General features: G+C 41.9%; 1 protein-coding gene and 1 pseudogene across 1 annotated transcript in view; both read left to right on the top strand.

Moving 5' to 3' along the window:
- Window positions 1–23,651, top strand: part of LOC140312735 (endothelial PAS domain-containing protein 1-like) — a 486,153-nt gene that overhangs the window by 309,450 nt on the left and 153,052 nt on the right. The gene's annotated exons all lie outside the window — the stretch shown is intronic.
- LOC140313424 (uncharacterized) overlaps window positions 23,118–23,651 on the top strand; it is a 39,671-nt pseudogene continuing 39,137 nt past the window's right edge.

Here is a 23,651-nt window from a genome sequence, read left to right as displayed (position 1 = left end):
TTTTATGTCCCTGTGACATTATTGTGGTTATTAACTTGTGTTTCCCTGTTCCAGCAGGTATCCTTTGAATGGTGTTATGGTGTTTTTCCTCCTCTTTTCCCTCTTTTCTGTCTTCTCAAACCCCAGCTGGTCCAGGCGGATGGACACCCTTCCTGGTTCTGGTTCTGCCAGAGGTTTCTTCCTGGTTCTGGTTCTGCCAGAGGTTTCTTCCTGGTTCTGGTTCTGCCAGAGGCTTCTTCCTGGTTCTGGTTCTGCCAGAGGTTTCTTCCTGGTTCTGGTTCTGCCAGAGGTTTCTTCCTGGTTCTGGTTCTGCCAGAGGCTTCTTCCTGGTTCTGGTTCTGCCAGAGGTTTCTTCCTGGTTCTGGTTCTGCCAGAGGTTTCTTCCTGTTAAAGGGAGTCGTTCCTTTCCACAGTCCCTCAGGCTCAGGATGGGAGATTGGACTGAAGACAAGTTTCGGTCCAATCTGTTGGTTTCCTTAGCTAGGATATTATTTTTTGAATTGGCTCCATATGAATTAATTGGATTATGATTACAATGAATTGAATTCCAATTGGCTTGAATTGGACTTTATTACTTAAGTGCCTTGAGATGACAATTGTTGTAATCTGGCGCTTTATAAATAAAACTGAATTGAATTGAATTGAATAGTTTTCTCCAGAGTAACCCTGCCGCTCAGCAGTCATTCACACACTTCTTCTTTGTTATTATCCTGACGCTCTGTGTGTTTTGTGGCTCACAAAGAGAACGAGATCATTCCAATGCATACAAAGTCAATGCCAATTTCTAATGTAGAAGCACACAGCAGAGGGAGTAAAAACCGGAGGATGTGGCCACATATATGCAGACACAGCATGTGATCATTAAGCATTTAGCATGCTTCGCTATTCTTTTTCAGGATTTCCACTTGATGATGGAACCTGGCGCCATCCTCCCATTTGGTCTCAACAATAATGGAGCAATAATGAGGTGGTTTATTGTCAGAACTCCACTTAATCAGAGCGGCTTCGGTGGGGAGGAGACGACGTGTGTTTAGACGTCGTAAAGCCCGCGGGGAACAGATTGCGTTACGCTTCCCTTCTCTGTGTGAGCGCGTTTCAGACTTTCTCAGGGAGCACAGAGAAGCCTGTAACTCACACAAAATGCACACAAATCACGGTGTGATGCAGGGAATCAGCTGAGACTTTACATTTATTACTTTCCTCTTTTCTTTTAGTGCATCTGGTGTCACAGAGAGTGATTCAGAGACACAACATTTGCTGTGATAGTGGAGTCTTCACACCGTCTCCAGCTCTTATGCACATGCACGATGGAGCTGTGATGTCAGTTTAATGTGTGTGGGTTTCCTATTTATAGCTCAGGGTTCGTCTAATTAGACCTCAGGCACTAATTACTTAGATGCAAAAGGGAGTTTTTAAGGGAGTTTTAAGAATGCCTTCAAAGCTTTGGCTGTCATATGAATTCTTAATGTTGATCAATGCATAAAATGAAGTCTGGATTTCTGTAGAGCCGGATCTTTGTCACAATGAGGGTTTGGTTTGCATCTCTAAAAGCAGGACGGTGGAGCAGTTTTTGGCCGATCAGCTTGATTTCTAAAGTTTGGTTGTAAGAGAATCGCATGGTTTTTGGTAACATGTTACTGTTCTCCATGTTTTGATATCTGCTAATTACCAGAGATATGATCTGAATACAGATCAGTGAATCTGCTCTCCTCTCACTGTCAGTCGGTCTTGGTTTTTGCATTAATCAATGTTGGTGCCCTTTGCACAAAAATACACTTTTTGTGTGTTTTTATAAGGAAAAACTGTTTTCACAGAGATTCAAATCAGACTGCTCTCAGTGCAAAAGGTTTTATCTTCAAAAAGATGCCTTCAACAGAACCAAAATGATCACTTAGTTGGCTTTTTTATTCTAGATTATTTACCTTATGTCTAAGAAAAGGTGACATCACCATAAGATAAATCATACAAACTCATTTGGGTCAAAACTTCTCTCTTTAACGTATGTTTCAGTTCAATTCAATTCAGTTTTCTTTATATAGCTCCAAATCACAACAAATGTCATACCAAGGCGCCAATTCAAGCCAATTTCAATCATGTTCATTGTAGTCCAATCATAATCCAAACAAATGAAACTCATTACCCTCCAAACCTCTTCACACAGAGCCCCTTCAAAAACAGCTGCGTAGCTATGGAAACCAACAGATTGCATCAAAACTTCTCCTTTATCCAATCTTCTGTCCTGAGCTGCACGAAGCAGCGGTGGAAAGAAAAAAACTCCCTTTTAACAGGAAGAAACCTCCATCAGGACCAGAACCAGGAAGGGCAGCCATCTGCCATTAAAAGATTAAAAGAAAACCATCCATCCATTCATTTTTTGTACCTGCTTAATCTAATTCAGGGTCACATGGAAAGAAAAAGTTCTTATTAATAATTATTACCTAATTATTCTTTAATATGATCAAAATAGGTATTTTGTATTGGATTGTTATTTAAATAATATGGTTACAGTTTTTCTGCTGACAAAGTCAGATCAATATAGAACAAATAATGACCAAGCTTACTTATTTTCCTCCACAAATGTTATTGGTGATACCTTGACCTTTTTCACCCTTACATAAGCTGAAGTATAATAGGAGCTATTCAAGCATGAGATGTTGTTTGCTTTAGTTTTGCTCATGCAAATGCATTCTTGTGATTTTTATAAATGATAATAATCCTAAAACTGAAGAAAAAAAAAGACAAAACTTGTCACCTTTGAAGGATCACCCTGACATATTTCAGAGTAAAGACGGATAATTATGTTCATAAGTTGAGCAAAATGGATAAATAAGATAATTAATTACATAACCTGAGATTCAGACTAGAAGCGGACGCCTTCTGCAGTTAAAAACCACGAAACAACCTTATAACACAGTTAAAATGAGCTGTAGCGAGTTGGCATTACAGCAGCCACTGACCAATATAAGTGCATTCTGTACAGCTGTATATTACGGAAGCCCTAAAGGGTCATACATACATGCATTTTATCCCATCCGATTTTCCGTGATGACGAGATAATTAATTCGAGATCTTGAGAAAACAAAACGATATTCTCCTGCTCTTCTGACATGGAAAATTATCTCGTTATCACGAGAAAACGGAGGAAAAATATTTCGTTATTATGGGAAAACGGAGGAAAAGTATCTCGTTATCACGAGAAAACGGAGGAAAAGTATCTCGTTATCACGGGAAAACGAGGAAAATTATCTCGTTATCACGGGAAAACGAGGAAAATTATCTCGTTATCACGGGAAAACGAGGAAAATTATCTCGTTATCATGGGAAAACGAGGAAAATTATCTCGTTATCACGGGAAAACGAGGAAAATTATCTCGTTATCACGGGAAAACGAGGAAAAATATCTCGTTATCACGGGAAAACAAGGAAAATTATCTCGTTATCACGGGAAAACGAGGAAAATTATCTCGTTATCACGGGAAAACGAGGAAAATTATCTCGTTATCACGGGAAAACGGAGGAAAAGTATCTCATTATCACGAGAAAACGGAGGAAAAGTATCTCGTTATCACGAGAAAACGAGGAAAATGATCTCGTTATCGCAGGAAAACGGAGGAAAATTATCTCGTTTTTACAGGAAAACGGGTGGAATAAAATGTATGTATGTATGAACCTTTAGGGCTTCCGTAGTACATGTATTCCGCCTCGTCTCAGAACTTTTGTCCATATGTCACAATAATTCATAGTTTCTCATCCCAGGCTTTAGGCTGCGACATGTCAGTGTACTTCAGTGTAGTCGGTGTTAATATCGTTTTCTAACCCTAAACGTGTATTTTGAACATCTCTAACCGCAGAACTCTTAACTCCAAACTGGCACCATCAGCAGGTGGGAACGAAGTGGAAAAGGGGCAGAAGCAGCTGGAAGTTAGAGCAGTTGGACGAGTGTGAAACACCATCATCTTTATCACGATGCAACACAATTACATCACAACTGTCACATCATTAAAGAAGTGGAAAGGTCCTAATTTCATGCCTAATCACATCAGGAGCCGTATCACAGAAGAAAACAAGAAGGAAAATGTAGCTGTTGGACAATTGTTGAGCCTTTATTGTGAAAATCCTTCATACTTTTCCATGGACCAGCGTTTGCTTGTTCTCTGCCATCTGTCATGAGATCGTATTGTTCACTCAGTTAGCATCTGTCCACTCAAAGTGGAAGTGTGAGAACAGAATTATCCAATCTGACGCCTCTCAGTTGCATAAGCAGATTTACACAATGTGAAGTTAAAAAAAACACATTTCTTCTTCCCAATCACTAGTTACCTGCAGTTTCCCAGTTATTTGCAGACTCTTTCAAAGGTTGGTAATTATTTCATTCATGTGTGGCTCTCTTTTGCATAATTCCAATCAGAATTCAACAAAAGAAGAAGAAAATAACTCAATTTAATCAGAGAGATATTCAGGCAGTTCTCTGGTGGTCTCAGATGTTCTTACCACCTCTGAAGTAAGCGGTAACACTCAGGATTGGAGGTGTTTGGTGTTTTTTGCTTATATTTAACATCCTTGAACAGTTTTGTCCTTGTCTTATGAAACACTGCAGAAACCGAGCTGCAACAGAACAAACACGTCCTGCAGAGTTTGAATTCAGTCGATTTTTTGTGGCAAAGCAGCAAAGATGAATAATGGGGAAGTTTGTGTATTTCTACTCAAAGTCGTTTTACTTCTGGTTGAAATAACTTGAATAATGTTGCATTTATTTCCATAAGAGAGAGGTTGTGTTGTTCTATAAAGTCAAGCTTTATGCGGTAGATGTTCTGTCCATTACAGTAAAGACAAAATAGAAACTTTGTCATATTTTAAGTGCATTTATTGGTTAACTTTATGTCACTTCACATATTGCTCCTTACTTAACGACCTGATAGAACTGTACAGGCTGTTAAACACATTTCCATTTCCAAAAGGACTCCCTCCAGGAAATACACCACACCATTCGTTCTTCATTACTGATCGATTTATTCAAATCCACCGTCGAACTAAACAAAACAAGTACACAATAAACACATCACAGACTGAAAAACTATAAATAAACACCACATAATGTAATGATGATAATAATAATTGTACCTCGCTGGCTGCGCAAACCCAAGAGGGGTGAAAACGGGCAAATAGAAATTCTTCCAGGAATGGACAATGCAAAGAAGAGAAACTTCTTGAATTAACTTAATTTTTCTATCTTTACCTCCCAAGCGTAGCAAAAACCCACGTGAGACAGCTTGGCTTCAGGGTCTTAATTGTTGGCACCAATTAAGTGTCGTTGGGAAACACAGTCTTTGAACAAGGTTCCGACCTTATACTTAACAAATCAGCCCAAAAGAAATTCAATAAATAATACAAGCAAACAAACATATCAAATCACATCAAGATTAAATAAAAAACATCCATTCTTTTTGTGGCAGTTAAACAGCACGTCCTTCATCTTGTTAGCTGTTGTCCCTTCATCCCGGTGCTGATGGTGCGACTGCTGTTGAAAGTTTTCGGTGCATCTTTTAAAGATTTGTTATTGGCTTTGAATGCGACCTCATGGTTTAAAACTTTCTTAAAAAAAGAGAAAATCTGTAAAAAAGTAAGCATATCAGCTTTCTCTTGTTGAGTTTTATAGATCATGTCTGGCTGTTGCCATGAAGGAGAATGAATAATCTGTCTTTTTCACCATTTTGCATCATGTAATAAACCAAATCCGGTGGCAACACCCATTCCGAAATACCGCTATTCCGACAAGGCTTTCCGTATAGGGAAATGTGCGTTACTCAACAGGTGAGTCCCTTCATTCTGTTCATGCAGTTTATATGTTTAACACATGTTTACAGATAAGCGTTATTAAAGACACAAAGTCTCGGCAACTGGAGGAGGAGAAGCAGACCGTTGTTTTCAATCACACACTCCAATGCCACTTGTTTCAACTTCCGAAAATTTAATCCGGGAAAAAAGGCTTACAAACATGGACCGAAACGGCTCCATAACACGCAGAAGAATCCAAAAGAAACGAAAGTTAACTAAAAGAAAGCAAATACGCAGCATGAAGTGGTCAAAATTGGTTTTACGCATGCCTATGTGCGTCTGGCACATGCGTCTTCGGGCTCTCCCACGTTGGTTTGTGGATGAAAGCTACATGTTCAGCTGTAATGTCATGTAAAAACAATCTCTACATGACATTTACTCCCAGGTGTGACCAGTTATGTCCTTAAGATATCAACAGGCTGTATAAAGCCTTGCGCAACGGCTGTGTGTTTGTGCCAAATGCGCAAAGCCCATCCGCGCTTCCCATAATTGGAGCGAGTACTCATAAATCACGTGAATAACATGAATAAACGTTTTTACTGCATTTTGTTGTGTTTTATACGTTCTATGCTGTCATTTCTCTCCTCTCCTATTGGCAAGGCAAGGCAGAGTGCTCGCAACTGTGTCCTGTGCCGTAGCCGTGATATCTGTAATTGCAATTATTACTTTTGCATACGATGACAGCGTGAAAAAGACGCATGGGCTCCGTGGAGAGCTCCGCTCCAGCTGGCTGCTGACAGCTCACTGACACTGTATTTCTGCTTAATCAGTTTCAGTCTCGCCAGAGTTACATTAATATCTGTATTTTTATATTTGACATTTCAGGGGATTTTGATAATAGATTATTAAAGTTTGTTTGTGGGGCTGTGGCCTCTGCATGTGCAGAGTTTGTGCGCCAAACTTTAGGGCGTATTTGCGCCGGCATATCATTAGTGCAAAATGTTTTGGGTAAAACAGGCTATTAAAAGGAACTGTCGGGATGGCGGTATGTTAAAAAAAAAAAAAAAACATACCGCCATTCCGACCATAGCAGGAAAAAAGTGTCGGAATGACGGGACGTTTGATAAAAAATTAAGTGTCGCCATTCCGACAATTGGAGGCCCATGTCGGAATGGCAGCATGTAACCCTTACAGCTGCTCCATCCATAGCCTTTCTGGGACCAATTCTTCTTTCTTGGGAACTTTTGCTGCCATCTTTGTTTTAAAAAGTGACAGCACATGGGGGATTCCCTCTCCTCCATCCTGTGCAACTGGCGAGTTAATAACATTCAGTGACCAAGAATAGGAAGGGCTACAAGCCTCCACCAACGTCATCTCGTGCTCTCCGTATTTTCATACCAAATGTAGTTCACGTGTTGGTTAAAGCTGTGTCATATGACATGCCCGCTCCAGATCCTTCTTATTCCATGACTTCTAACTCTGTAAAGAGGCTCTCGGCAGGAGGTTTGCCTATGAAGTGTAAATTTCTGCTCAGAAGTACACGACAAACGCGTGTGAAGCAGGGGATGATGGAGGAGACAATAAAAAAAATGAGAAAATAAAGGAGCAGTGCATGTGTGTGAATCTCTCCTGTAGAAATCTGAAATTTCATTTTCTGATGACTGAATTTTGTCAGAAGCCTGAAGCTGGCATGTTACAGATGGAGCTTCTGTCCACACTGCATGTAACTGCAGGGCCAAAAACCATGTTTGCTTGACTTTTTCATGTCAGATAACAGTCCCAACACCCTTTTAGCTCATGTTCTCAGGCAACAGTTTCCTTCAGAACAGTAATGAATGCAGGTATGTTACTGCTCCATATATACGGCACACTGAGGCCTAAAAGTTTGGCTTTATTTTGGGCACATATCTTCAGCTTCGGAGGGAGTGTTCCTGTTGGCCCTGTGATGAGCTGGCAGCCTGGTCAGGTTCTGCTGAGCAGCCCGGTGCAGATGGGATCGGCTCCAGCCCTGCTGAGACCCAGAATAGGATTAAGTGGCTGTGTAAATCGGTGGATGAATGATCTGTATTAGAAAGAGAAAATCCCTGCTGACTTTGACCCGACGACTTGGTCCTTTCATTCGAACATGGTTAGTTTAGTGTTGCCATGGCAATGAAACTGAAGCTCGATGCCACAAATAAACAACAGTAAACCCAATAACTTGCACAACAGCAGAATAAAGTGTTAGAAATATGATATGAGCATCATAAAGTGTCCAAGAACAGTTGTTTAACACAATTATTAGAGCTCATCGGTAATCAGGAATGAATGAAAATGGCTGTGCTTTGTTTTGTAGTTAACTTCTGTTGTTTTTTCCACATCCTGTATATCAGCTCTGTTGAGCTTCCCGCTTCGTGCTTTCCGTGGAGTTCACTTTCCCTCTTAGCACCCGGTCCTGTTATCACCTTCCTCTGGTTTTCTTTTGTTCAGTGCCAGACGTGTTTGCTCTCCGCCGTACTTCGTTCATCCTTCTTCAGTTCTGTTTGCAGCTTTTTTTGCTAAACAGCACACTTTACACCTTAAGTTTTGTATTTCTTAATAAACCTTTTTGTTTCACCACAGTCCTCGCCTCCTTCTGACAGCTGCATTTAGGTCATCAGCTCTCCGCTCTATGAGCTTAAACCATAAGTGGACTTTCATGTTAGTTGTTTCACATCCTTTCCAAAAGCCATCTTGTTCTCCTTCAGAAGTCTTTTAGATACGAGGCGACTCGTCTTGAAGAGCCAAGAACAAACCTGTTTGCACTCATTCCCGCAGGTTAAAGTGGTTTGTCACTGCGTGGGAGAAACTGGGGGATCCACTTGAGCAGCTTCTGTGGATTATATGGATACAAACACATGGACAGTGCCGATGTTACCTGGAACAAGACATCAGCACAGCCGCCGTGGTGCTCAGAGAGAAGCCCCGCCTCCCATGAAGGCAGACCTGAATCCACAAACATCATAACTCTGAGATTTGAACTGATTTTCGTGCTGTTTGGGCACTAACTCCATAAATGCCTTTGTTATATGAAACATTTGGAGCATCTAAATGCAGCACAAAAGTCTGACGGTTTTCTATGTGAGCAGATTAAAGCCACGATCAGATCAGTGAGCAAGATGGCCGCCACAGAGAGTGTCAGTCAAAAGCTCACAATTTGAACAAAAGTGTGATGAGTGTTAGATGGTATGTGGCAAAACTGGGCTGTGCTACCAGAACACCTGCCCTGTAGGTGTGGGAGTCACACAGAAGGATTATGCAACACTCTGTTGTGTTTGGCTGCACATGGCAGAGCAGGACAAGCGTGGACATGCCTTCCATGACGTATTGTTCTTCTGGAAAGGAAAAGTCTACTATTGAACTATTGGTTTTCATCCAGCATCCTGTGCCTTCTAAGCATGACTTACATAAACTTAACAGAATAACTAAACCCAGAAACTTCACTGCAACAACTCCAGAGATCTGAAAACTGTTTCACTTTCAGAAGAAGAAATACCACAACAGAGTATTTCTGCTCCAAAGCTGAAATGGAAGCTGTTGGATTTCCTCTCCCACTGCCTGACTTCCAGCCCTACCTACTGTGCGTGTTTAAATGCGTTGCTGCTCCATCTCGCCGGGTTGAAACGAATGCATCATCAGACGCCTTGTGCAGAGCTTGATGAAGACCTAACAAGTTGACCCATTTATCTGCATTACATGCGCTGAAGCAGGAAAAGCGTGCAAAAGAGTGGCCCCAGAGCGGCCCCAGAGTGGCCCCAGAGTGGCCCCAGAGTAGCCCCAGAGTGGCCCCAGAGTAGCCCCAGAGTGGCCCCAGAGTGGCCCCAGAGTGGCCCCAGAGTGGCCCCAGAGTAGCCCCAGAGTAGCCCCAGAGTGGCCCCAGAGTGGCCCCAGAGCGGTCCCAGAGTGGCCCCAGAGTGGCCCCAGAGTGGCCCCAGAGTAGCCCCAGAGTGGCCCCAGAGTGGCCCCAGAGTGGCCCCACCTTCACACAAACTGCAGCATCTAGTACTACGCTCTTTGGTTTTGCTCATGCAGAATATTTCTTACTGCTGTCTGTAATAAAACTGGATGCCATGTGTTTGCCTGACCCAGTTCATGCAGGACGAACTGTGAGATGCGATGAGTCCAGCATCATAAAACATGCATGGAAAGAGTGAAGAAAACACCATCAATAACTGTGCATTACAGGGGTGTGTGGGCCCTTCTTACAAGCTTTTTCCCAGAAAGACTAATTAAATGTTGAGCTAATTACAGCCAGGAAAGGCTTTGGAAAACAAGGAGCACACATTTCACACTGACAGCTTTAACAAAGTTAGCTTTCTCGCTGTAAAATTATTTAAATGATCAAAAGAAAGTAAATTAAGAATGAAACCACGGAGCTTGAGCTCCTCAGCTGCGCTGCTGCCAATAACAAAACTATTTACTGACATTCTCGCCTTTATCAACCTCTCTCTGTCCACTGGTGCTTTCCCCTCCATCTCTGAATATTCCACGTCTAAAGAAGTCCTCTTCAGCTCATTTCAGACCCATCTCCAGACTGTATGTATCTGAGATGTTGGAGGATGTTATCCAGTGTTGCCAGGTGTACGATATTTATCATATTTGTACGATAATTTTGCCCTGTGTACGATCAATAATCCCAAAAAAAGGCCAAATATACGATAATTTTGCCCTGTGTACGATCAATAATCCCAAAAAAAGGCCAAATATACGATAATTCTGTCCTGTGTACGATCAATAATCCAAAAAAAAGGCCAAATATACGATAATTTTGCCCTGTGTACGATCAATAATCCCAAAAAAAAGGCCAAATATACGATAATTTTGTCCTGTGTACGATCAATAATCCCAAAAAAAGGCCAAATATACGATAATTTTGTCCTGTGTACGATTAATAATCCCAAAAAAAGGCCAAATATACGATAATTTTGCCCTGTGTACGATCAATAATCCCAAAAAAAGGCCAAATATACGATAATTTTGCCCTGTGTACGATCAATAATCCCAAAAAAAAGGCCAAATATACGATAATTTTGTCCTGTGTACGATCAATAATCCCAAAAAAAGGCCAAATATACGATAATTTTGCCCTGTGTACGATCAATAATCCCAAAAAAAGGCCAAATATATGATAATTTTGTCCTGTGTACCATCAATAATCCCAAAAAAAAGGCCAAATATACGATAATTTTGTCCTGTGTACGATCAATAATCCAAAAAAAAGGCCAAATATACAATAATTTGACCTTTCTGTGGCTGTAATCGGCTGTAATCAGCCTGTTTCAACTGTCTGTCGGATTTTTTTGTGAACCCTGAAGGCATCTCCATTTCCATGTGACAAGTTTCAAGCTAGTCCTGCTTTTCTTTGTGAGCTACAGTGACATTCATGCCTTTGCCTCAGAGGTTCCTAACAGTCGGTGCCTCCAGGCCTCATGATTCGGCTCATTAGTTCCCACTCATCATTGTTTAAGGGGACATTTAGCCTAACTATAAGGCTGCTGATGCAAAGCCGTGAGCCTGTTAGACGCTGTTCAGACTGACTTTAGTGCATCAGTAGACTTGTTATTTTGGTTATGACGGGTGTACAATAATTTCCCGATAATTTTATGTCTCTGGTACCATAAAACTACATTTCCCACCTGGCAACACTGATGTTATCAGAGCCATAATAAAGTTTGTCTCTGCTCCACAGCACTGAGAGTTGTTCATTCTCCTTCTGCTGGACCTCAGCTCAGCATTCAGTGGAGCTCTGCATTTTATCAGCAGTCTAAAAACCCTCAGTGTTGGTGCTGTGGCCTTGGACTGTTTCTCACCTCTTGAACAGCTCATATTTAGAGGGGTTCTCATGCTCTCGTGGGGCCCCCTTTTTATTCACCTTCTGCATTCTTCCTCCTGGCCAGATCTTGCATAGACACGATGCTGATTACCACCGATATGCAGGAAACACATAATCAGATTTCCCACTGCTAAAGTAGGCTAAGATAAAAAAAATGTGATGCTGAAGGACTTGAAATCTGATGTGATTATAATTAAACCCGCTATAATCTATATAAATCAATCTATATGTAGCATTCAGCTGTGAGATGTCACATAAGCAAAGTGCTGCAAAGTGCTGCAAAGTGCTGCAAAGTGCTGCAAAGTGCTGCAAAGTGCTGCAAAGTGCTGCAAAGTGCTGCAAAGTGCTGCAAAGTGCTGCAAAGTGCTGCAAAGTGCTGTTTTGCAACTCAGGCAACAATTCAAGCTCAGGGGCTCGATGCATAAACCATACAAATACATATTGTGTTTACTCTGCCTGCACAGAATGGTATTTATAAAGGAACAATGTGCCCCCGTTTGCATTCAGACCGCACTTTTTAAAACTACTTTTTATCCCTCATCATCAGTTTTCACAGTATTCCTTTATCCACAGTAACTTTGAGGCTGCAGCCGTGAATAGTGCGTTTTTGTCTGTTGAAGACGTCTCTAATAGGCCTTCAAAGAGAAAACGGATTGATATGCAAACGACAAATTATCCAGTCATGAAAGTAGGTGTGTATCATTTCAAGATGATTGAGATTTATAAAAGAGAACCACACAGGTTTAAGCTTCGGTAAAAACACTGCATACACACTTTCCTAAGCTTTGTGTGCCTATATGAATCTGCAATCAGTTTCCTCTCCCCTGCTTATCGAAGGAGGATTATCTTTTCCTTTATTTTGTCCAGACTGGACACCTGCAGAGCACTTTATTGTGGCCTTACCAAGCAAATATACAACATTTCAACCCATGCAGAATGCTGCTGTGATGGGTACAAAGAGAAGTTAGCATATTATATCAGTCATTGTTGCCTTTTACTGGCTCCCTGTGGGTTTTAGTAAAGATTTTATTGCTTGTTTTTAAAGCTTTAAAAAGTCAGGCCCTGCCTGCTTATGTATGCAACCTTTCAACCTTTTACAAACCAGCTTGATGCCTGAGATCATCCACCAGGACCCTTCAAATTGAGACTTGTCACCAAGGGTGATCTGGCCTTCACAGTTCAGGCCTCCTGGCTCTCTCTGCCTGATGATCTGAAGAAGGCAAGCTTTTTAAATCTCTGCCACATGTGTGTTTGCTGATTGTTTTTGTGTTATTATTATTGAGTTATTCAAGTTCTAACTTCAAACTTCAAGCAGCTGCAGGAGTAAGTGGATCTGCATTTAAATTAGACTGTTGATGCTAAATAACTGGCCCCTCGTCTCAGTCTCTATCACAAACTGTGTGTTTGCTGCACAGTGTGCGGTGAGCTGCTGCACATTCTGATGGGGAATTTGCTGCTTTCTGCAGAGTTTTCAGATCTCCAGGATTACTGATGGTTGTTTTTATTGAAGAAGCTGCATCTCATTTCACATTTGCTCCACCTGGTTCATCTGAAGTTTCTCTGCAAGCTGTTTCAATCACATGGAACTGCTTTGGATGTAAAGCCAAACCGGACAGCTGAAGAGCGCTGTGTGCACTCTGTGGGAGTCGGGACTCAACAGGGTTCAGAGAGCAGGGCGAGTGATCCGGATACTCCTGTAAGATTTAACTGAGAAAACGAAAAATAACAGAGATACATCACAGCATAACAATCATAGCTGGCATGCAGGGGGTAAACAGAAGGGCATGTTCTGCATATTCACATGAGCTTTAAACAGCAGAGAAATAACAAAGCTTAACAAAGCTAAACCTTGTGTTAATGTTGGAGGGTAATTTAAGACTTCTCTGAAAACGTCACATTAAAAACTGCCCTTAAACCAACATTAAGGGGACATATGTGGACTTCAGCCCTCATTAAAAGTAAGCTGATGGCTCCTAACAGCAAATAACCTCCATAAATTACCATAATTAATATCCTAAGACACTTATAGTGAGGACTGGAAAGCTGTCTCCCATCCAGCCGAACACGACATCAGCTGAGTGTTAATCACTGAAGTGTTTCGTCAGCATGAAACCCTCGAGGCCCCAAAGACCCGCCGGGATGACTCTGCCAGATCTCCTCTCTGCAGGAAACAAGCACTCAGGTCTGTTGACATCTCTTGCCCAGCTCCACAGATGCACTCATCCCCCCGAGATAAGGGTGACAGAGAGCTCCTCTGTCACACAAAGCAAACAAACACATCAAACTGACACATATGAGCATCAAGCTGCACCTGGATTCACCTTCTGCTGCAGATTGGTCAATAAAAGTTTCTTTTCCTTTGTTTACACTGAACCAGTGAGACATTAAAATGAGAGATTTCCCAGCTTTGCATGGATTAGAAACTGCCTGATGAGGGAAGGACGTCAGCAGAGAGCTGAGCTGGTTGCTCCCCTCATTCAGTCCTGAATATCTCCAGCTACATTAAACCTCTTTCAGCCTAAGCAGTTTATTCTTTACTAGGACCTGATTTATTGATAAATCCTGTTAAATCATACATAGCACCAAGGCAGACTTAACATCTAAAAACCTTTTAATCAGCACATTTTTATCAGTCACAGAATGGAGCTCAGAGGTGGAATGAGCTGATATTTCAATGCATTTAATGTTAAAACACAGTCAGCTGTGATAAACATGGCAAGCTGTAGGCTTACGATGCCTCTGGAACACTGGAAAGGGAACAGTGGGACACATAAAAGTTAAATAAGAAATGAAGCGTTCTGCTGTGGCGTGCATGAACAAAAACCTGTGACAGAGAAGAAGAAGAAGAAGAAGAAGAAGAAGAAGAAGAAGAAGAAGAAGAACGTAATCATTTGGCAGTGTGCTGGTGCATGTGATGCAACAACTGATGTGTGCTCAGTCGGATAAGAGAAAGTTCTCAATAATCTGATTATATTGTCAAAAATGGGCGAAATCTGAATATTTTATCTACGTACTTGAAAGATATTATAAAACTTCTCAGTTTTTAACCTTAATTTAGCCCAATTTTAGTGCAGACAGTCTTTGGGAATGAATGGAAGCAGACGTTTTCTGGGAAAGAGAGAAGGAAGGAAAGGAAGGAAGGAAGGGAGGGAGGGAGGGAGGGAGGGAGGAAGGAAGGAAGGAAGGAAGGAAGGAAGGAAGGAAGGAAGGAAGGAAGGAAGGAAGGAAGGAAGGAAGGAAGGAAGGAAGGAAGGAAGGAAGGAAGGAAGGAAGGAAGGAAGGAAGGAAGGAAGGAAGGAAGGAAGGAAGGAAGGAAGGAAGGAAGGAAGGAAGGAAGGAAGGAAGGAAGGAAGGATGGTTAGATAGATAGATAGATAGATAGATAGATAGATAGATAGATAGATAGATAGATAGATAGATAGATAGATAGATAGATAGATGGATAGATAGATAGATAGATAGATAGATAGATAGATAGATAGATAGATAGATAGATAGATAGATAGATAGATGGATGAAGTGGTCCCAGTATGTGTAGAAATCCCTCCGTTAGCTCTCCTATAGCTGCAAGTAGCCACATAACAGCAGCTATGAGCTAACAGAGCTATAGCACACGTTCATTCATTCATTCTTCTTAAAGTATTGGTGAAATAAAGACAGATAATGCCTTATTTAGAGGCTGCATCCTCTAAGCCCCGTTCTCTCCGTTATATGGATCTCCAGTTATCTAAATATCTTCCGAAGGACGCCGACTTTCACCAAACTGTTCTCTGTGAGCAGATGAACGTATTTCATGCCAGAAATAAGGTTTAAAAACACCGGAGTTCCCCTTTAAGGATCAGAACGATGCCTCGGGTTTGCTGTTAAACTCTCAGACAGACGAGAGTTCTGCATCAGCAGCGGCTCTTCGGAGAGGATTTCATCATATTTTGCATCCTGTTATGTAAAATGTATTCTGAGCATGATGCGATCTGTAAATATGTCCGTTCTTATCCAGCTGGTGCACATATATGAGCCCCATCTTTTCCACTTCATGCTTCAGCCCTTGCTATGTCTTAAAGCTTCTCGTCTTCCTTCTTTTTCATGTTGTAGTCACTTGGAGGTTCTACACCTATCGTTGCTGCCTTCTTCTGGAGTTTGTCGACCAGCACAGTGGTCTCCCAGCTGAGAGGAGTTTGCAAAGTAGGAAGTTTTACACAGGTGCAGAATTTAAAGGAGCTTAATGCGAGCAGCTAAGACTGAGTCGGTGTACTGAGGCAGCTGTGAAGATGCTGTTTCCTCAGAGACTTTGGCGGACTGTTTCTTTCCATCAACGCCTGCTTCTTTATTGTCTTCCTCCCTGGGGTTCCCAACCTGCCGAGTCCTTGCTGGGTTTACTTTATCTCACTTTCTGAGACTATAACCTCATTAATGCCTCATGTAAAGACTGTCAAATCTCATCTCTAGCGGCTTTCTGCGAGCCAAGTGTTCAAGACTTTTCATTAGTCGTTATATTTAATTAACCATGAGAACGTCTCTGTTTTGATGGAACTATTTTGCCGTTATTTCAATCTGTATTTTGTCTAAAACAGTTCGGAAAACTGTAAAAATAAGCTCAGATTTGGGGTTCTTTTCAGGATGTTTTATCTGACTAATGAGCAGCAATCCAAGCTGTCGGGGTGCAGAAGAGTTTTAGTATGAATGTGATAAAGAGCAGGCAGAAGGAGGAAACACCATAATGACACAACACAAAGATTTCTTTGTCCCCTCTCTCGTCATCCAGATTGAATTAACACCATTTCTCATCATTAGTTTGTCCTCTAGTTCCTTCAGCTGGCTGATCATCCCATTAGCTCCACTGCATCCTCTTCTCATAACATCAATTTCGTTATCCGGTCCATTCTTACTGCCTGATCCTGCTTTCCCTTTGCATCTTCTCAGCTGGACTCCAGAGCTTATGTTCATACATTACAGGCTGTGGAGCTCCCAGCAGCCTCAGAGGAGGAAGAGAAGGGGAAGACAGTCTCACTGCAGCTTAATAATGAGGGATGGAATGTGTGGAACGTGACAGAGTGAAGTAGTGGTGGGAAGAGATCAATAACAGGGAGCAAAGGACAGCTCTGAGGTCATTAAACAGTTTCTTTTCCATGCAGAGTTCATTTTGACAGGACAGTTCATCACGTCTTCATCCCGCTGAGTCTGCCGGCTTCTGGCAGCAGACACCAGAAATCAACTGTGGCTTCACGGGAGGAAGAGGAAACTATTTGGAATTAACGTGAAAGATTGGACTTTTTATCGCCTTATTGTTGGTTTTTTAGGTTTATGATGCTAGATGCTGGAAGTTAGAATAAGTGGGGTCCAGATTAGCTAAAATCTGTTCACTGCACTCCACTGAAACTGCTTTTTTAAGAGTTTCTAAAGACGTTCTAATGAATGGAGACACAGCCGAATACTTTGGGATTTAAGGCAGCGTTTAACACAGCTGATCGCAGCATTTTGATTGACAGGTTGAGGACATGGACGGGCTTCTCTGGACCAGCGCCAGCCCTCTGTTCGCGTCCTGATCTGCTGCTTTATCCTGGGTCGCGCCCCAGGGTTCGCTTTTGGTCGTATTTGCTTCCACTTGGACACACCTCGGGTATCTTCAAAGGAGTCTCGTATCATTTTAATGCAGATTATATCAAACTGTACATCTTTTCCTCCACAGAACAATGCAAAAATACTAATCTTACTTATAAAGGCTGCTAACCATCTTTCACTTAACGTTAGGGAAACAGAAGTTCCTGTTTGTGCTCCTGACAGCTTTGTTCCTGATGTCATTAACTTTGTTCTTTTCAGTCGAATCGTTAATAATCATAAACATAATCAACAAAAATAAAATAAATAAGCTTTTACTTAAATTCAAATGCTGCTGAAGAAGTTTTAGCCTCCTCAGGAGAGGACAACACAGAACTGTTGGACCAGGTGATTATAGCAGCTTTAAATCTATGTCTGTTGCTCATGTTAATACTTGATAAGCCATCCAAAAATTCAATTCAATTCAACTTTATTTATAAAGCGCCAGATTACAACAAATGTCATCTCAAGGCACTTAAGTAAAATAGTCCAATTCAAGCCAATTGAAATTCAATTCATTGTAATCATAATCCAATTAATTCATGTGGAGCCAATTCAAAAATAATATCCGAGCTAAGGAAACCAACAGATTGGACCGAAACTTGTCTTCAGTCCAATCTCCCGTCCTGAGCCTGAGGGACTGTGGAAAGGAACGACTCCCTTTAACAGGAAGAAACCTCTGGCAGAACCAGAACCAGGAAGAAACCTCTGGCAGAACCAGAACCAGGAAGAAACCTCTGGCAGAACCAGGACCAGGTAGAAACCTCTGGCAGAACCAGAACCAGGAAGAAACCTCTGGCAGAACCAGGAAGAAACCTCTGGCAGAACCAGAACCAGGTAGAAACCTCTGACAGAACCAGAACCAGGAAGAAACCTCTGGCAGATCCAGAACCAGGAAGAAACCTCTGGCAGAACCAGAACCAGGAAGAAACCTCTGGCAGGACCAGAACCAGGAAGAAACCTCTGGCAGAACCAGACTCAGGAAGAAACCTCTGGCAGAACCAGGAAGAAACCTCTGGCAGAACCACAACCAGGAAGAAACCTCTGGCAGAACCAGAACCAGGAAGAAACCTCTGGCAGGACCAGAACCAGGAAGAAACCTCTGGCAGAACCAGACTCAGGAAGAAACCTCTGGCAGAACCAGAACCAGGAAGAAACCTCTGGCAGGACCAGAACCAGGAAGAAACCTCTGGCAGAACCAGACTCAGGAAGAAACCTCTGGCAGAACCAGAACCAGGAAGAAACCTCTGGCAGAACCAGAACCAGGAAGAAACCTCTGGCAGAACCAGGAAGAAACCTCTGGCAGAACCAGAACCAGGAAGAAACCTCTGGCAGAACCAGAACCAGGAAGAAACCTCTGGCAGAACCAGGAAGAAACCTCTGGCAGAACCAGACCCAGGAAGAAACCTCTGGCAGATCCAGAACCAGGAAGAAACCTCTGGCAGAACCAGACTCAGGAAGAAACCTCTGGCAGAACCAGAACCAGGAAGAAACCTCTGGCAGAACCAGGAAGAAACCTCTGGCAGAACCAGAACCAGGAAGAAACCTCTGGCAGAACCAGACTCAGGAAGAAACCTCTGGCAGAACCAGACTCAAGAAGAAACCTCTGGCAGAACCAGAACCAGGAAGAAACCTCTGGCAGAACCGGGAAGAAACCTCTGGCAGAACCAGGAAGAAACCTCTGGCAGAACCAGAACCAGGAAGAAACCTCTGGCAGAACCAGAACCAGGAAGAAACCTCTGGCAGAACCAGAACCAGGAAGCCTCGACCAGCTGGGGTTTGAGAAGACAGAAAAGAGGGAAAAGAGGGGGGAAAAACACCATAACACCATTCAAAGGATACCTGCTGGAACAGGGAAACACAAGTTAATAACCACAATAATGTCACAGGGACAGAAAATCATCTGAGAAATTAAACAGGGGGAGAAAGAGAGTAAAGTGAGGAAAGGTGTGACAGATGAGGTCCCCCAGCAGTCTGGGCCTATAGCAGCAGAACTATGGGATGTTTCAGGATCACCTGAGCCATCCCTAACTATAAGCTTTATCAGAAAGGAAAGTTTTAAGCCTAATCTTAAAAATGTGGCATTATCCAAATATACGATGGCTTTATAAGTGATTTAAGTGAGTAAGACAGACATTTTGCTGCGATGTGCATTCAGATTATGACTTCATGCCAATGCTGGGAGCTGCAACGAAGGCTTCAGGCTCCAGAGAAGGACGGAAATACTGACAACAGGTTCGAGTAGCTGAATATAAAAAAATCATTTTGAGACTTTCACTGCAATCCCAGGTGCAGAACTGAATGTTCTGCTCTGATTCTTCTCATAAGTGCCCTAATTCTATTGTGGCATGCTCCGGTGTGGCGCTGTGCCTGAAATTACTGCCTGTTTATTACAAAGTACACCGTTTCCACTGTCTGTCGTCTGAGAGTCAAATGCAGCACATGGTTTCCTCTAAAAGTCCCAGACTGCACTCTGCGCTGCGCTTCCAGTCCAATAATCTGTTGAATTAGGTCTCTGTGTTGTTATCTAAATTCCTGTGTTCTGTTCTGTGGTAAGTGAGAGATTTTTGGGAACAGTCCAGTCATGATTCTTCCACATAAATCTTCCGGCTGCAAAAGAAACAAGAGAACAGTCACCAGAGAAATGTAAATAGGACCGGAACAGCCAGAGAAGGACGCCATCGGCCAGTAAGAACAGAATAAATGAGGAGTGTTTTTCCCCCTGGGTGTTTTCACTGGCCGTTCCTCTCCTGTCATCATCAACAGAAGCCACCTTGCAGCTCACTTTAAATGTGTGTCACAGAGAAGCATTAAAAGAGTAACAAGAGCAGAAATGTTCTGATTTATGTTTTTTTTAAAAGCACTTAAAGGACAGAACAAGAGCTGGACATGGAGAGAAAAAAACTCAATTGTTTCGTGACAGTTTGACCTTATTTCTGGCATGAAATACGTTCATCTGCTCACTGAGAACAGTTTGGTGAAAGTTGGAAGATATTTAGATAACTGGAGATCCATATAACGGAGTGAACGGGGCTTAGAGCCTCTAAATAAGGCATTATCTGTCTTTATTTCACCAATACTTTAAGAAGAATGAATGAATGAACGTGTGCTATAGCTCTGTTAGCTCATAGCTGCTGTTATGTGGCTACTTGCAGCTATAGGAGAGCTAACGGAGGGATTTCTACACAGGCACTCTACTGGGACCACTTCATCCACACGCCCCCCTGCAGCACAGTTTATTCACTCCGTGCTCTGTGACAGTCGGCTAACTTCACACAGAGTTTGCTGCTGATAGTTTTGTGCAACATGGCAGGATATTTATCAAATTTTGACAACGTGAACGACGACTTTGAGTAAAATGGACGTTCTTACCGGAGTGAATGAGCTGTGCTGCAGCGGCGGGCGTCGATGACGTCATCCCAGCAGACGAGTGTGTAGAAAGCCCCTTTAAGGCTTAATTAAAATAATATCCTTCATCAACCATTGATTAGTTCTGAACTTTGTCACTCATCAGCTTTGCAGGATGGAGCCTGAACATGGACGTGGAAGGTGTTGCGGTAATGACCGCCATCTGGGCCTTTATCTGGTGTCAGCGCCCGTGGTTCTCTTCAGGCAGCCATCTTTACACGTTGCACTGGACCTGCACCAAACTAAAGTTTCAGCATCATCCAGACAGGAGATTCATCTCTGAATCTGCCTTTCATCTGCTTTTAACCTTGTTTTAACCTTGTTTTCCTCTGGTTTTGTCTCTTCTCAATGAAAATATAATTTCCATCAGCCTTTTTCTTACAGTGTTTCTCCATTGGTCCCATTGACATTTCTCTTCTTTGCACCCTTTTTCCTGTCAATCAGCCAGGTGCAACGGCTCGTTGTGCTCCTCTAACACTCTTTTAATTGTAGAATCATTTGCATGTATTTGTATTCGAAATGCAAATTATGAGGGTGATATTTTCCTGATTTAAAATAAAAATCTGCCATTTGGTGCTCCAGGAGTCCACATTATGAATCAGGAGGCTGCTGTGGCTGTTGTTTCTGCTTCCTCACAAATACTCACTGACATGAAAGCTCAGGCACAACATACATGTTTCACAATTCAGTATTTTCAGTGTTTTGTGAGTAAAAATGATCATATTAGAGATGTTAGAGGGAGCAGACAGAAGGTTCATTGTTGTATTCACTGCTTATTTGTGGTTTGATTGGATGTTAGCATATAAAATATTCTATTGCATTAAGGAAATGGTTTTGGTTTGGTTTAATCATCACAGAGAAGGTTGAAAAGTGACAGAAAAGGTTCACCTCAGCCTGACAAAAGAGCCGCATGAGGCACTATCTGAATGAGAGCAATCAGCATTTCTTTTCATTTCATTCAGTCATTTGGACCATCTGTGTATATCTTTGAGTTCAGGTTCAGGCCTTTTGGTTTTTCCCAAAATCACTTTAAGATCTAAGACCTGTGAGAAACTTTCAGTTTTTTCTGTTCTGCTGCCTGGAATAAGCTGCCTGACAGTTTGACCTCCATTACAAGCGTCAAATAACTCAAAATCAAGCTTTAAAATGTCTCTAAAACAGTCTTATGGTTGATTCTAAACTCAGCTCAACATTATTTGAATAGCTCTTCTCAAACAGAGGTGCAACTCGACAGACTGAGACTAAACTTAAGACTCAAAATAGAATGAAAACATCAAAGATTAGAAAATTACAGGATGTGCAGAGGTTTCCGAGACAGTCCAGCACCCAGTAGCCAGGTGTAAGATGCATGCAGGTACGGCACAGGAACATATGTGTGGGTACAGGTCAGAAGTCGGACCTCCAGATCCGGACTGATAAACTTGGTGATGGCTAACCAAACAACACGAGGAGCTACAACAATACTATCTATAAAATATGGTGTTTACGTCAAGTTATTCAAATTATTGCTCATCAAGCTGTTGAATCATGTGTTTCATCTTAATTTCTCTTAGTTTTTAGTCAGTAAATATTGACAAAGTGCTGTTCATCTAAGGTCATATTTATCTAACTTTCTTCACCACGAGGGACAAAATTATCATTTTATCTCTGATGTAGAAGTTCCTTTTCCACACTTCAGCCATCAGAATAATTTTAGGCCACTGCCACCATGATAACAAGCAATAAAACCCGTTTTCAGCTACAAACATCTTATCTGTTGGGATGTTATTGTGTAGTTTTCATGATAAATACCAGTATGACAGCACCATTTATGTTTCACAATCATTGCAGTGCCCTGCCACAAGGTGCTCTTGGGAAAAGTTGCACTTATCTGAAATCTGTGCAGTTATTTATTTGAGTGTCCAGAACAGCTTGTTTCCTCTTCTGAGATTCGCTCGAATGCCAGATGGTCCTGAAGCTTTCTGCCATTAGAATAAGTGCAGCAGCTCAGAAGTCAACAGCGAAACATTTTCTGAAGGATCAGCTGGCCTCAGCGGAGCAGCAGAACTCACACTGAAGTTCTCCCAGTCATAGTTAACATCATTTATTCCTGCAGGCCCTCTTATCATGCATCATTTCTGTAAAATATATGCTCTCGAGAACCATTTTCCTGCATGTTTTCGATGTTTCCCTCCTCCTCCACGCCTGATTCAAATGATCAGCTCGTCATCAAGCTCTGCAGAGGCCTGAGAAGCAGCCGTTCATTTGAATCAGGCGTGGAGGAGGAGGGAAACATCTAAAACATGCAGGGCAGCGGTACTCGAGGACCGGAATTGAGAAACACTGCTCTATAGGTCAGGGTTAGACCTGGATGAAGAGCTCCAGACCCAGAGAAAATCTACGTGAGTGAATGCCAGAACTGGGGACTTAGTTGAATTTTTGAGGTGAATTTCAGTTAATTTCAGGTAAAACTGAAGACACGAGACCTGTTTTGGATGCACTGGTAACCATGAAGGTAAAAGCCAAGACTGAGGTAAACACCAGGAGGTAAAACGTCATTTTCATGGTCATTATTTAGACATGAACGGCTCCGTGCTGAATGATATTTCTCTGCTGCACATTAACTTAAAGCAGGTCCATGCTGTACCTGGACATTGCATCTGTTAATTTGCTATTACACAATGTTAAATGTTCCTGTTGATGATTAAAGGTCAAGTTAATACATTTAATCTAAAATCTACGTGAGTGAATGCCAGAACTGGGGACCTAGTTGAATTTTTGAGGTGAATTTCAGTTAATTTCAGGTGAAACTGAAGACATGAGACCTGTTTTGGATGCACTGGTAACCATGATATGTTTTTATCATATCAGGATATGTAAAAAACATTATATACATTTCAACATGATTTATTCATTAAACAGTTTAATGGAATTAAAAAAATGTCAGGTTAAAATGATCAAAGGAAGACAGATATAGTCTTTTGACTATGAGTTATATTTTCTCTCCCTCAGCTGGTCTTCAGTCTACCCTAAAGTTTTAAAC

The sequence above is a fragment of the Leuresthes tenuis genome, unplaced genomic scaffold (assembly GCF_036924035.1).
Source record: "Leuresthes tenuis unplaced genomic scaffold, fLeuTen1.0.hap1 SCAF_8, whole genome shotgun sequence".
Lineage (NCBI taxonomy): Eukaryota > Metazoa > Chordata > Actinopteri > Atheriniformes > Atherinopsidae > Leuresthes > Leuresthes tenuis.
This window is presented reverse-complemented; position numbering and strand designations above follow the sequence as displayed.